The sequence below is a fragment of the Miniopterus schreibersii genome (assembly GCF_964146895.1).
Source record: "Miniopterus schreibersii genome assembly, chromosome: 2".
Classification (NCBI taxonomy): Eukaryota; Metazoa; Chordata; class Mammalia; order Chiroptera; family Miniopteridae; genus Miniopterus; species Miniopterus schreibersii.
Genome location: NC_138102.1, coordinates 135,452,423 through 135,468,091, shown reverse-complemented (window position 1 = coordinate 135,468,091; position 15,669 = coordinate 135,452,423). Strand labels below are relative to the sequence as shown.

The window sequence follows — 15,669 nt, the reverse complement described above, 5'->3', positions numbered from 1 at the left end:
AGTGGCTGAAGTTGTGGAATATAAGGGTAATAATGAAATGAAAGTAGATTGAGGAAGAGCATACAGCCTTCGCCAGAGAATTGCACTAACCATGAATTAAGATTGTGGTTATGGGGACCAATTGAGATGGTTGTGAAGAATTTGGAAATAGTGTGCAGAGTAAAGAATGATGAAATTAATTGAAAGTAACTTGTTCAAACAGCTTATAATAATTGGGAAAGCAGGCACAAAGTTATTGGAAAATTCATTTTAATGCCATAAATTATTGATGAGTTATTACTGTCCACATGTGCTCCAAATGGACATTTTTAAAAGCTCTAGGGTAATTGGAATTAATGTATACACTTAAAAGCTATATAGAATATTAATAACTGATGTTACCTAACACACTAAGGCCTTGGTCCATGCTTTGGACTGGGCTGTATACTTTTGTATGTATTATCTTTAATACTTACCTCAATTCAACTGTTTCCTTTTTACAGATGAGGAAACAGTGTTGGAGAGTTCAATCCACCTGTCTTTGATCACTGAACTCTTCAATACCAAACCTGGCATTAGATTCATTTCCTCTGAATTGAAAGTCATCGCTTTGTTATTCTACACTGTGCTGTGTCCCAATGAGTCTCTGAAATATGTGTACTTTTCCAGCATGAGCGTAAAGTGATAAGCATAAATGTACATAAATTTAGTTATAGCTTACATGGTCATCCATCCATTCATTCATCAAACATTTGTTGGCCCTCTAAGCACTGTACTAAGTACTGCATGTACAACACATGCCCTTGGGGAATGTATAGTGCAAGAGATAGGCATTAGAAAGATAAAGAACTGTAGAATAACAATTTTGATAAATACTATGAAGAAAAATATAGTGCCTTTTGTTAAGTACATTACAGAGCAGGGTTTGCGTGTACTTACTTTTCTGTGGGCAAGTGTAATTAGATTTGTAATATAGCTAACTGTAACCCAAGAAGATGCTTAAAATAGCTTTAGATAAGTGGTACCACACCAGTGTAATTAAGCTGAACATTTTGAAAGCATTGGTCTTCCAGCCGTCTTTCCACAGAGCAGAAGAAATTTTGGTGAACTGAAGAAATTTGTGGCCAAATGTCACATCTTTATTTCACCTTTGGAAGGTAACTTTGGAACTATCTCAGGAATGACCTACATCTGTTTAAAAAAATGCCAAAGTATCCATGGAGATGGTGATGACACTGCTCTTTAGAGAGCAGTATCTTCTTGCAACTCTGATCATGTGGGTGATTTTGTACTAGAAATATTGAGTATTTGATAAGTTTGAATACTTGGTTTCATATGTTGCTAACATTTGGCATAAAATCTAAATAGCAGTCAAACAGGAGAATTTATGTCATTTAGAATTTAGTAAAACTGGATGATCAAAATAAAACCACCCAAAAACTGTAAAAATAAACAACAAAGCAAAATTTTTACCAGATGTTAATTACAATCTAGGCTCTGGCTTTATTATAGTTCAAAGCTTATAAAGTCTTAAATTCCAGTTTCAGAAGTTACCTTAGGTTTGTATTATAATGATATCAGCAACTGGTACAAAAGAAATTTGTGAAAATGGCAGAAAAATCAGTGATCTCTGTTTATTTGATTTTGATTTTCTTGCCAACACATATGTGTGAAAACTTGACTTCTTTTCTCCCTCTCTCCTTTCAAAATGTCTTCACAAACAGATGGAAAACTGGTAATTTCCTGACAGTTAGAGATATTTTTGTAATTATCTGCAAATCTGAAGGGCTTAAGACTATTTCTTAGCTGTCAGGGAGCAGTTGAAATACTTTTCATTAAGCGTAAATGTATATGAAAGATAAAATTTAATCAAGAAATCTGTCGTCATAATTGAAACTCATTATCATCTATCAACTCGAGACATTGTGAGGCTTCCCTCTTATCACCATTCCTGGAGCTTCCTCATTGGGTCCTGCATTCGGGCTCTTTCCTGAAAGAGACGTCTTCTAACTGCATGGTCACTGTGGAAAGGGCGAGCAAAATCAAGGTTGCAATATTGCTTCCTGTCCTTAAAATTCTGCAACCCTGAGAACTTGGTTTCTTCAAGCCATGTGTCTCTTGTTCTGTAAAATGGGGATGTTAGTGTTCTCAAAGAGGAATTGAGGGGATTGGAGCAGCCTATTTAAGCTTTAGATATCTATCAGAGGGTTATATATTCGTGGAGCAAAAATCCATCTCGCTGCAGTTTTCTAACCCATTTGCTGTAGTTCAGCTGCCTGAGACTACATTAAGAAGCTGAAAATCATCTAAAAACTAACTTTTACACTGAGTTCAATTTTTGATGTTTATGCAACAACCTGCAGGGGCTTTGACAACTCAATAATAACAATAGTTTATTTTCCCAAAGATAAGTGATGAATATCCAGCATATGCCAGGCAAGGCAATGCAAGAGTCCCAGCCAAAATCAGTCATCAGAGGAGTTCCACATATCTTAGGAATGACCTGTTTTAGTGTTCCCATTGGTTTAGTTGTGGCCTGTGAGCAGCAGGTGGGAAGTGTGGACTCTGCAAATCCAGCAATGGGTTTCAGAGCTCAGCAGCTTGGGCCCTTGGTCAACTACACTTCCTCTAGTCAGAGATCTCTGAGGCACATTCTTAAGAGCACCACACCATATTTCTCCACTCTAATTATATATAAAAACAGTATTGTTAAAAGCTCTGGTGTACAATTTGCTTCATAGAATAAAAGATAAATGTCAATTTGGCTGTAAGGGAGATAGTAGCTAATAGAAGCTGCTGCCTTTTGGCTCACTTCACATTTTCCCATAGTGGCCCCCCTCGCAGCCTCCCCCACCAGCAACATAGAGCTGTGATTAAGTATGGCGACACATCATCAAGACAAGCTCACCACGATAGGCTTTCAAAGTGTGATTTGGCTTTGGCCTTCTTCATGGTTAATTTTCAATGTGGTACTAAAAAAATTATATTTGTTTTCAATACCAATTGATTTTCTCTCATCCTGGACTCCCGCCATAGAAGGACAGACAATTTATATCTCCATAACAAAGATATGTGAGTAAGATTAGTGCATTCAATATTTTTGCTAAAGTTCTGCAATCAAAACCATTTGTCTTAGCATTTTCTTACTTTATTCTCACTATTAAGATGGTATAAGTCATTTCCTTAGATTCCACTCGTGTAATTTTATTGCACTTGTTTAGAAATTTTAGGTTATAGGACTTATTAAGGGGTGTGGTAGAACTTGGTTTAGAAATTTTAGGTTATAAGACTTATTAAGGGGTGTGGTAGAACTTGAAGTCAGTCATGAAAACGGCTATGTACAGTAGCTGTAACTAACTTGAGAGACTGTCTCCTGTGACTTTCAGAGATCACCCTTGGTGGTTGTGTAAACTTAAAACAATGGATTTGTTTCTGGATATCTTCCAGTGTGAGGTGGTGTGGCACTCATGCCTGACATTTAACAGCAGGAGAAATTCTTCAGCTTGTCATACGTTCTCACGGGCTCTGACCTTGGGTCAGTCAGCCACTGATCAGCTGATGTGATTTCACAATTTTTCCTTGATCATTTATCACTCACTTTGAGTCCTTTGTAGTGTTTGCCATTTGTTTCCAAAACAAACATGTTTTCTGGGTCTGTGGGGACAGGAAAGACAAAGATTTATAAGAAAATACTAGGTGGGTTCTCAGTTATTTTGGCTTTATTACTAATACTAATTATTATAATAAAGTATGAAATTATGAATTAGGTGTTAATGAATATTTCATTCAAGGAATGTTTTCTTAAGCTCCAATGAACACTGAATATTTACAAATATGATTGGATGATGCTGTTAAGTTAAAGGGAAAAAATTTCTCTCCTAAGAAAGTAAGAGTATCTGCTGTTTCTCCTGAAAATTTGAGTATGGCCCTGGTGGGTTTGGCTTAGTGGTTACAGTGTGGACCGTAGACTAAAGGGTCTCAAGTTCGATTCCAGTCAAGGGCACGTACCTAGGTTGCAGGCTCCATCCCCAGCCCCAATTGGGGCACGTGCAGGACTCAACCAATTGATGTGCCTCTCTCACTTCGATGTTTCTCTCTCTCTCCCTTCCACTCTCTCTGAAAAACAATGGAAAATAAAAAATGTCCTCAGGTGAGGATTAAAAAAAAAAGAAAATTTGAGTGTGGATTTACATAGTGTTAAATATTCCTTTTAACTTTACTTTGGTTTCTAAAAGCAGTTCTTTATTTTGGGAGGATTTTTTGTCTAGTTTGTCAAATATATCAATAAAATTACATATTTTCACTGATATAATTTTTTAATTTTTATTACTCTGTAGGTAATAACCAACCATGTGTAAACATGAGTAATACAAGGGTGGGCAAAAGTAGGTTTACAGTTATTCATATGGAAAAAGACATGCAAGTTATGATTATTACAATAGTTTTATTAACTCAAAAGAATGTTACAACTGTAAACTTACTTTTGCTCACCCCTGTATATTTCCCTCCTCTATTTCATACATATTTAGCTCCTTTAATAAACACCTTTGTAAAAATATGTTTTAATTATGTCTCAATTAAAATTTGTTCTTGTTAGAAAAGATCATGGACCCTGGGTATTGCATTTTAGCTGCCACTCAAATTCCCAAGTCAATCACTTATGTGATGACTATATACCAGACATAGAGTTTTATGACACCACAGAGTATTAAAAGAGCTCTATTGAAATAGCTGCTGGTTCTTTCTAAAAAGCACCTAAATAATGTCTTCTCAAATTACAGAATTAAAAATATCATATTTTTTTCTACCTGATAATTGGATAAGAGGTTGGACATCAACTTACAGGCTGAGAGATTTCTGTATTTTTGTGTCCTGTTCTTATTTGTGTTGATTTTCAGCAGAATGGATCAAGGAATTCCTCTTAGCTTTTGGACTTTTCTAGAGGTTCAACCTAAGCTTTTAATATTGGGTTTATATTAAGGGAATTGTAAAGCAAGTTGTTATTTTTTCAATAAATAAAAGTCTTTGTAAAACATATATATGGTTTAGACATGCATGATTCCAAAGGTCATATATACTAACTTTTGTACAAGGGGAAGTTTACTCAGAAATTCAAAAGCCATGCCAAAACAAGTAAAAAACATTTTATTTTTTTAAAACTACCTTTCATTTAAAAAATCTTTCTTTAGTAGATATGATTATATAACTGTAAAATTATTCCCTATTTTTTTACATATCAATCCACAAACACACACTTCTTAAGGTCTTTTTTGTTGTTGCTGTTGTTTCAAAAAGGTGCACATTAAAGCAAATGAGAAAACTTTTGCTGCCCTATTTTTGCATAACAATATACTATAGATTAAAATTGCATAGCAAATTATTGTAAATGAACATTAAGTCTTATACTCTAATATTCTAGAGTAAAATTAGGGAATTTCTAAACTCACATTTTTAAAATAACTTTATATTGAGATAAAAAGAAAAGAAAAAACTTTATCACATCATTCTTAAATATTAGTAACATTTAATCTTCCATGAGATAAAATATGAAGCATGTTTTTTAGGCATGGCATAAGGAATGTAATTATGCAGGCAAAAGTGGATTGTAGCAAATAATACTGATATAGCATCATATCTGTAAATAAATGAATTCAAAATGGTATGTTCCAGTGGTAGTCACTAACACAAGAAAGAAAATTAATTGTAGTAAGATGTTTTATCCTTAAACATGTTAACTTTATTATATAAAACTATATTATATAAATCCCAATAATTTGGTAAAATATATTTTAATATTCCAAATTCAAATTAATTATCACTATAAGAAAGTTTATGGCATGCCAATTGACAAGTTTTCATGTGCTATTTACTAATTGAGACAGTTATGTGTACATAAGCAGGTTGACTGTCTGCCAGTCCAAATTCCTTCCATTTTAGACTATAATGTTAAGATTCTCTGGTCAAATCAGGTAACATTACAAGTGCCATTTAAATGGCATTGTATTATCTCTGTTTTCTCCTCTTAGTCTTTGCTCCTGTGAAATATATTTAAATAATCTTTGCACTACACTAAGTGTAACACAATGTTTTTTCTGAATCATATCTGAAAGCTGATTACTTATATTGGTTTAATCGTAGACAAATACCAGGACTTATATTGTTAAGTCTTGTATTTTTCAAATTGGGAATGAGCAGAGATCTAATATGTATTTGCTTATATAAACTAATATTTTTTCTCTTTCTTAAGTAGTCAATATTAATAATTCTTCCTATTGTTATTATTATTTTGCCACACACGGTGCTAGCATTTTACAAGTATTAACTGACTTAACTTAGTATTCACAGTTTTGAGTTAAATATTACTATATTCTCTTTTTTTCCAGGTAAGAGAATTAAACAGAGAAGTGGAAAACTTATTTTAAGGTTTGTATAATCAAAGGACATATAAGAATTGATAGTCAAACTTTGATGATCTTTTTGTTTCTGATTTATTATTTATTAGACCTTAGAAATCTTATTTAAATGCTGCTTCAAATTTTTTAATTAATACGTTTGATGTAATAGAGTTTTAATGTATTTATGTAAAAATTTCAAGTTACTGCTTTATAAACACACATATGCATGCATTTATACATTAGCCTACCAAAAGTAGAGGGAAAAGTCTCCCAAAAGTTAAAAACAAGTTATTGTTTTGAAATCCCAAATACGTTGGAATGAAGTGAATCTCTTTGATCTTTTTGCAGGAAATCCTCTGCACTTTGGGAAATATGGCTTAGGGCAGGAAATGTAAAGGCAGGCACCATAGTTATTATATAGGACTAGTGGTAATGTGAAGTAATTGAACTAAATAATCTGTCCGTATCTAAAGGGGGCCTATAAGTAAAACCTTGGAGATTTATTGAAGGCAAACAGCAGTTTCAGCCAGTAAAACAGAAAGCTACAGTTATTAAGTCTTGCAGAGATGGATTTGGATACCTTTTTCTTTTCTTTTTTAACTTGCACCTCAGTATTTAGATGGTTACTCTATTCTCCAATTATTCTAGGAGTCAGTCTTAATATGTGATGCTTTCCTCTGAAACCAGACAAGGGAATCTTGGAAATCAAAGGACTTTAGGACTCTGGCCAACAGAGCTGCTTTGTGAGTACCCGCGGTGTACAGTGCTGTTTGTGGAATTGGTGGATCATAATATCAATGGAAATTTTGGCTTGTCTGATATTTAAATTGTTTTCAAAAACAGAATGGATTTTAAAGTTGGCAATTTTAGCCATTAGCCCTTCTATGACTCTATATTCTGTGTGATCTGGGTCAAGAGATTAAGCTTCAGTTTCTCTGTATATACAATAGAGCTAAATATACGTCTTTCATCAAAAAGATGTTATAAAGGTAATGAATGATAAAGTTCAATAATAATAAAAATTATGTTATTATTACTAATGTTAAAATAAATGCGGAGGCTATAGGTATTTACTTATGTTATTTATCTTTGTCCTTGGTGCCCTTTAAAGAAATGACTATAGTTTAACAAAAAAAATGATCATATTGGGATTTCTTATATTTATATTTTATCTGTATAGGCCTTTAATACTCAAAGAGTCTCAGCACTAATGATTTACTGTAATTTGATCCTCAGTACAATCCTGGTGTAAAGCAGGCCAGGCCTTAGTCCCACTGTGCAGATGAGAAAGCTAGCGCTCAGCACTGTAAATATCTTGCTCAAGACTGCATAACTTGTATGAGAGAGAATCTGAAATCAGATGTTGCCATCACCATGCTGTTTTCAGAAACTATATTTAATTGGTCAAATTTCTTTTTTTGCATTTGGGTTGTTACGTATTTTAACTATAAGAGCAGTGTTATATATTTACCAAATGGTATTACCTATTTGTCACGAACAGTTCCTAGACCAAGTTTATAGCTGTATTTTGTCTTCTACCTCAAGTTCAGAGCAAATCTTGGTGTGTCCATGTGGAAGGCAAGAATAGGGCTCCCTACATTCTAATCCCCACACCCAATGAATATGTTATGTTACATGGCAAGGGAGAATTGGTTGCTATATTAGATGTCCTTGAAGTTATCCTTGATTATACTCATGGGACCAGTGTAATCACCTGGGACCTGATAAATGAAGGAGAGCTGATAGCATGGGAAGGGTTCATTCAGCCTGACCTTGATGGTTTGTAAGTGGAGGAATGCAGTCACAAGCCAAGGAGTGGGGGTGACTTTCAGAAGCTGGAAAAGGCAGGGAAACAGATTCTCCCCCAAGCCTCCCTCTGATACCTTGATTTTAGCCCAGTGAGACTTTTGACCTCCAGAACTATAAAATAATAAACCTGTGTTGTTTGAAGTCGCTGAGTCTGAAGTCTGTAGTTTATTACAGAAGCAACAGAAAACTGAAACAGACAAGCAGTGTGAAATTACAAGAAGTTTGAGAGTAGAGTGCTTGATGCCTGGGTGACATGAGGTCAATCATGGGACTCTTTGGCTTATTGATTTGTTAATTTTTGTCCCATTCTAAGTGTCTGATTGTTGAGGTTCCCCATAATGCATCATATTGTTCTTTTGGATACATGGTTTACTAAGGGGACTGACTTGTCCCTGACTTTTCCTTATGAGTTGAGAACTCAGACTATGTATCCTGAGTATCCATTTCAGTCGCAGACCTATTGAGTATGTGGTTAAGAAACAGACACAAATAATCCCATTGTGTACTTTTAGTTAAATGAGATTTCTGGGTTTTTTTCAAATACATCTGGGATCTTAGTGTTGCCCTTTAATCAATTCCTTCAACTTCTGTTTTATAACCCTCTTCTTCCCATTCTTCACTCATTAGCAGTTCATGTACCTGTATACAGCTAAAAGTCACAGAAAATTAGGAAGGGCTTTCTTCAGGGTAGCCTTACCTGTGTGGAAATATATAGAGATCTTCGTGTGGCCTCAGCGAAACCTGTGAATGCTGAACCTACAGAGGATAGCCCTCTTTCTTGCCTCTGTTTTAACTTTAATCTAGCAGTTGACAGAGGGTAGCAGGAGAAAAAAAGAAAGAAAGAAAAAACAAAGAGAGAAATTATTTGAGGAAAAAGTCACTGGAATGAGTTAGTGGAAGGTTTCAAATAAATTGCATACCAAATACATAATTTATTTGAAACCTTCTACACACCTTTGTGCCTTGAAACCATACAAGAAATCACCAGGGAGGTAAGCAGAGCACACCCAAAAATATTCTATTAAAAATTCCACCTTCTCACTCACTGTGTTGTCATTTCTTTCACACAGATTGTGGATTTTGTGGGTAGAGGTCAAAGCTGATTACCAAATGATTAGGCTTTTTCTTTAGTCTGAATTGGCCAGATTTATACACTTTTGGCAGAGTATTAAACCTTGGAAAAAATTTAAATTATATGTTTAGTTTTCTCCATTTATGTAATGATCCAGAAAGAATGACTTGAGACTTCCTCTTAAGAGCAAATCAGTCACATTTGCTAATGTGCCCATGGAAAATCTGGTTAATAAGTATATTGGTTTCAGATACAAGGGAGTTTTTCTATGATATTATCCTGATAATGAAATCCTAATAGTGTTGACAAAACAGCTTCATGATGTTATGGCAGATGCCTTGAGTAGGTTTCATGATTTTGTTTCTTACCTATAGTATATGTGAATATGTGAGGTGGACTTAAATTATATAATGTATTACAGGATATGAGAACTCTAATAATACTTTATTTTACTCTACTAATTCTAGCTTGTTAACTGTACTTGAATCTAGCTTCCATCGTGGAAAAGTGACTATATGAGAAAAGAGAACCTGTCTAATTTATCCTGGGATCTCCACTATCTATAACATAATAACTTTTGTATGCTAGTTACTCACTGAATGTTGATTAATTAATTCATTAACGTAGGGAAAAAATAGATCCAGCTAGTCCCTTTGTCTCATCTGTTTGCTTCTGAAAACTGATGCTGGAATGGAGAACTTAGCTTGGCTGTATGGTCAAACGGAGTTTCTAATTTGAACTTTCTTCCCAAACTTAGACTTTCCTCTTGTATGAGCAGAACCTGCCCTAGTGAAATTATCACATGGTATAGACCAAGCCATAATGCACCCTACTCAGTAGGAGGGCACATCTGAAAAAGAGATGTCTGTACTAAGCTTGTTTAATTTTTCTCTCCTAAATTCAGCAATCAGGTGTGGGACGGCCTGAAGTGTTATTTTTCCGGAAGTTTCTCCATTAGGAAATATGAAGCTAGGAGGTGAGAAGTCTGAAATTAGGAGGTTAGGGAATTTGTTCAAGGTGAGAAATAGAGTGCAGGTTTGAATTCAAGCTTTCTACCCTAAATCAAATACTTTATTCTTTTTAAAGAATTCTTTAGAATAACATGAAGAAGGGTAGCAAGGAATTATGCTACACCATAGTAGGAAATAACTTGTTCCCCAAGGGCCTGGGGCCTGTCACAAGGCCAGAGAAAGGCAAAAAAGGCCCATGGGCTCTGTGTTCTGCTGAGGAGGACACTAAGAAAGTCTAGTTTACACAGGAAAGTAGAAAGGAATAAAAAAAATGGAAGCCCCAGGACTTTTATCAAGTCCTAGGGCATGGTTCTGACTCCTACAAACTGCCTTTGCCATGTGATTTTAGATTACTTTATTTTCCCTAGCTTTATTGTTGTTGTTATGGTGAGAACATTAAAACTACTCTCCTAGCAACTTTGAAGTAAATAATTCAGCATTGTTAACTCTAGTCACCATGCTGTACCTTGGATCCCTGGAACTTACTCATCTTATAACTGAAAGTTTGTACCCTTTGGCCAATATATCCCATTTCTTTCCCTACCCCTCAGCTTTTGGCAACCACCATTCTACTCTCTTTTTATATCAGTTTGATGATTTTAGGATCCATATGTAAATACAGTATTTTCCTTTTTCTGCCTGACTTATTTCAGTTAGCGTAATGTCCTCAAGGTCCATCCATGCTGTCACAAAAGGCAGAATTTCACTTTTTTTTTATGTCTGAATTATTTATATATAATACATACATCTTTATCTTTAATACACACTCACACACACGTCTTTACCCATATATCCATCTATGGACACTTAGGTTGTTTCCATGTCTTGGCTATTGTGAATAATGCTGCACGGGAGTGCAGGTATCTCTTTAAGACAGTGATTTCATCTTCTGTATCTATATACCCAGAAGTGGGACTGCTGGATCACACAGTAGTGCTATTTTTAATTTTTTGAGGAATCTCCGTACTGTTTTCCACAGTGGCTGTACCAGCTTATGTTCCCACCAGCAGTGCACTAGGGTTCCCTTTTCTCCACACCCTCCCCAGCATTTGTTATCTCTAGTCTTTTTGACAATAGCCATTCTACTTTTCTTACTTATAGTCCATAGCATCAGCATTTGAAAGTTTTATTCTTTTGCCTAAAATAAGTACAGATTTTCAAACTTTAATTTACTTTGACTAAAGATAGAAACTTACTTTGAAGTGTGGAAGAATCTCATGCCTGCTGAGATGTGAATGTTCCAGTAGATGCAATGTTGCTTAAACTTTATTTATTCATATTCTCTTAGTGTCTAATGCCTTTGTAGTGTTTTTAAAACCTGGAGAAATAATGGCTCTTATTTTACTAATGGCAGTGAAAAGCCAAAGCACATTAAAACACCTATATTAGTTCTATTGACTATAACAATGGATAGAAACTACACACTTGATCATATTATTTTATAACATATCCCCGGGTATTTGTGTGTGTGTGTGTGTGTGTGTGTGTGTGTGTGTGTGCATGCACTCAGATGGTTGTGGTGTTTGGGTGTTGGAAAGAGGAGGTGAAGAGTTATTGACCTGTTTTAATTAGGAATGTATCATGGTCCGAGCTTGTCTTAACTGTACAATTTAGTCAAAGATATTGAGGCTTTACTCAAGTAGAGAGATTGGAGGCTGGGATAACAATTAGAAAGCTACCAAATTGATTGAAATGAAGTGGTGCCTATAGGTAAGAAGAAAAGGAAGGAGATTTGAGTCATCCTGTTGCCTGAGGAAATAGGGTTTTTCCACCATATGACAGGAAATGCATTTCAAGGATATATACAGAGGAGGATTTGAGGTGTAGTGGCAAAATTTATTGGAGTGAAAACAACGGATTGTCCCCAGGTACCCTGTGTTTCATACACAACCAGGTGGCTCATTTCTGTCTTGCTGCTGAAAAAGTACAGCCTCTGGGTCCTCAGGCCTGCAATTGTCCCTACCAAGCCCAGGAAGAGGGCCAGGACCCAGAGCTACTGTACCATTAGCCCAGCATCTGAGACTCCAGTCTCTGTTCCTGCCCATCACAGCCTCTGTTCCTGCCCATCACAGCCTCTGTTCCTGCCCATCACAGCCTCTGTTCCGGTCCGACTTGATCTGCGCTGTACTTCGGCCCCTGTAGGTTCTAAAGGGAGAGAGCCTCCAGCCTTTGTTAAGCTCTGTTTATATATACTTGGGTTTGGGGAGGAAGCTTTCTTTTTAACTATCCATTCACTTACCTGTATCTTCCTGGGGCTGTAATGGTGCCTCCCCCTATCCAGACCCTTTCCTGGATCTTCCAGGGTTTTGTGCCCTTATCCTGTCTGATCTTAGCCCCAGATTTCCCCCAGGCTAGTCTCCCCCTCTTTACGGTTGCCATTTGGCTCCTACTTTGCATGCCTCACAGTGTTGCCTCCTCATCTGGATTCTACTGTGTGGGCGCCTGGTAGAAGGTCTGCCTCTCGCCCACCCCCCCACCCCCCGTTTATCCACCCCACCCCCACAGGGCTAATGGGTAGACTGGAAGGTGGTCTTTCCTGCCTACTTGGGGATTAATGTCCCTTTGGCGAGGAGCTGTCCCCTGGGGTGTCTGTGAAGCTGTAGCTTCCCAACTTTATCAGTCGCTTGTGGACGTAGAATCTACTAGAATTGGCCACTTTGACTTGATGGTAGAGAGGGGAAGACAGTGTTGCTGACTCTGAGACTTTTGAGCTGAGTCACTGGCCGAACGCTGGTGCATTCAATTGAAAGCTGTGAGACCACAGTGCGTGCTGCGAGTGATGTCAGGGAGCTAAGTGAAGTGAAAGGTTCTGGACTAGAGGATATTTTTAAAGCACTCTTTATGAACATGCTTCTTTTATTGGCTGAATATAGTAATGTTATCAGTGGGACATTCTCCGTGTCCCCACCTGTTGCCAATGAAAGTGGGCTTCGTTCGATGTCACAAGAAAAGGAATTTTCTGAGACTTGCATTGGAGGATGAGTGATATTTATTTGCACGGAATTAAACTCCTGAGTTTCCAAGGTCCCATCTCCCTCCCTCCCACCAAGGAAAAAGTCCCTTTTTATCTTCAGCAGGGCTAGGATTGAAGCCACTGCCCAGCATCCCCACCCCTTACTTGCACAGTCTGGTCCAGCATGCGGCTGGCTTAGCTTGTGTGCCCATCTGTAGTCCATTGTGGCCGCGTGACTATGGAGGGAACATGGGTGAGTGCAGGGAAGCAGGAGCAGAGCCAGAGCAACGAGAGAGAAAATTCCTTTGTTTAGAGATTTTGTGTTCCCAAATTTTTTCAGGGTTGCGTTGGGTTCCACCCTCCTAGCCAATGATCTTTGTTTCCAGGTTAGGCTGATAAGCGTGTATTTTCCCTACATCACCCCAACTTTACTGCTCAGATGCCCATCTTCCTTCCCCCAGTGATTTGGGTGGAATGGGCCGGTGGTTCCCTGCAGAGTGTAAAGTTGCAGCTTCCTGGTGAAGCTGCCCAGATGGCCATGCTTATAATGTCTGTCCTGCCCTGCGTTCCTTTGCTATTATTAATATTAACTTGGTAATTACAACCATAACAGTAAGATCTTCTTTTGACCAGATACCAGTCAAAGTAGGAAGGGTCTTAAATGTCCTATATACTCGATTGTTCCATTAGTAGTGAGCCACTGTCACCAGTAAAAAGGGGGAACTCTTTTGAAATGATAGAATACGTGCCTATTTTGTGTTTCTGACCACCCTGCTCCCATTATATTTTCCTATGATCTTAAGGAATTATTCTATGAAGACAAATTTAGCTAAAGACTTTTTTTCCCTTTTATGCTCTCAAGGTTAAAAATTCCTTTTACATTATAACTCTGAGGGATAATTAAATGAGGGAATAAATTTGGATTGTTTTCTCCTGTGTATGCTGACTTTTAGCTCCATTGTAACTCTAGAACTCAGAGCACAATAAGATCACAGTCAGTTTTGCTAAATGAATGTTAAGGTTACGGTACTTTTTCCAGACAAAGAACGTGGGGTAAAAAGTTTTATCTAGATGGGAAAAGGAATTCATTAGACGATTCCCATGGTATTTATGAGGAATTTAATTTTTGTGTCTTCTGACTAGTTTACTGCCTTTTCTCGCCCAAAATATATGCCTGAGCTTTCTGCCCTATGGAATTTCTTGCACTTTTTATTCAGATAAAAAACGTAGGCTTCCAATATTAACTCAGTTTTCACTCCTTAGTCATAATGCAAAAAATATCAAAATCTCACAAATGAAATGTGCACATGTGTAGAATCGGGGAATAATACTATAAACAAATTCACTGCCAAGAACTTATTGTCATGTTTCAAACTCGGAATTAAAACCTGTTCCAAGAGCACACATGGTCTTCATCAAGGTCTCCCCCTGAGACTGTATTTCCTCTCTCCTGAACCTGCATCACTGAAGAATTTTGGGAACTGGAATTGGAAATAAAAGCTCATATTGTCATACTTTCAGAATTACTCTTGAGAGTTTGCAACCTTGGCAAAGGTTTGTCACCTTCAGCTATTTTCTCCCCAGGGCTCATGGTGAATAAGTCCTTCCTGCACTTGGCTGTTCTTTTGTCAAAGGTTTATGGAGCAGCACTGTGGTCTGCATTTGTCTCTCACCCCACAGAAGTCGTTCAGTGTTAATAACATGATTTTCTGTGATTTAACTCAGATATGTTTCTTTTAAACAAAAGGAGTCAAATTGTTGAAGTTTTACTGTGATTATGTAGGTGTTAAAAGTTGCATATTGAAGTCAGTTATATTTGTTATTTTTTTCTACTTCAGCAAACACAAACTTTAAATTAGGTCATTTTGAATTTTGGGGTAGATTTGCTAAAAATGAACTTAAGATGTTAGGAGAAATAACTTATGTGAAGAAAATGGAATTCTACATATAAAAAACAAATATATAATTTATAATTAGAGCTCTTTAAACTTTTCTGACAAGCTCTATAAAGTTATCAGACCAGAGTTTCTATCACTTAGATAGTAATGTTTTAAGGATTTAATATTGTAATAACAATGAGCAAAATCCTACAAAATAAAAACAATACAAAATATATTGTTCACACCCCAGCCAATTCTAATTTTTATACATCTTGTGTTGTCAAGTTACTTTCTTGATAATATATTACATATCAAACTTAGATATATCTTTGTATTTCTTAACTTTAGAACTTTTCATAATAATACTAAGTAAAAAGAATAATTATATACATAAGGCTTTTTTTTAATTTAGCATTCTTATTGTAATTAATGACATGTTTAATAATAAAGTTAATAATCATTTATTTGCATGAAAATCAGTCTTATTGTTCATATTGGCATTATATAAAAGTAGTTGATAAAGCAAACAACCTTATTGAAATTTTATTCCTTCACCTTTTTTGAAGAAGAA

The 15,669-nt window shown here is 36.3% G+C and overlaps 1 protein-coding gene across 5 annotated transcripts in view; it reads left to right on the top strand.

Moving 5' to 3' along the window:
* Positions 1-15,669, top strand: part of SLC16A7 (solute carrier family 16 member 7) — a 143,547-nt gene that overhangs the window by 42,288 nt on the left and 85,590 nt on the right. For 3 of the 5 annotated variants that reach the window (XM_081128014.1, XM_081128015.1, XM_081128016.1), the window contains exons 2-3: positions 6,363-6,402; positions 7,023-7,117. The exons of 1 other annotated variant lie outside the window; for it this stretch is intronic. The gene's annotated coding sequence lies outside the window, so the exon portion shown is untranslated. The remainder of the gene's footprint in view (positions 1-6,362; positions 6,403-7,022; positions 7,118-15,669) is intronic. One more of the 5 variants, XM_081128018.1, reaches the window with a different exon arrangement.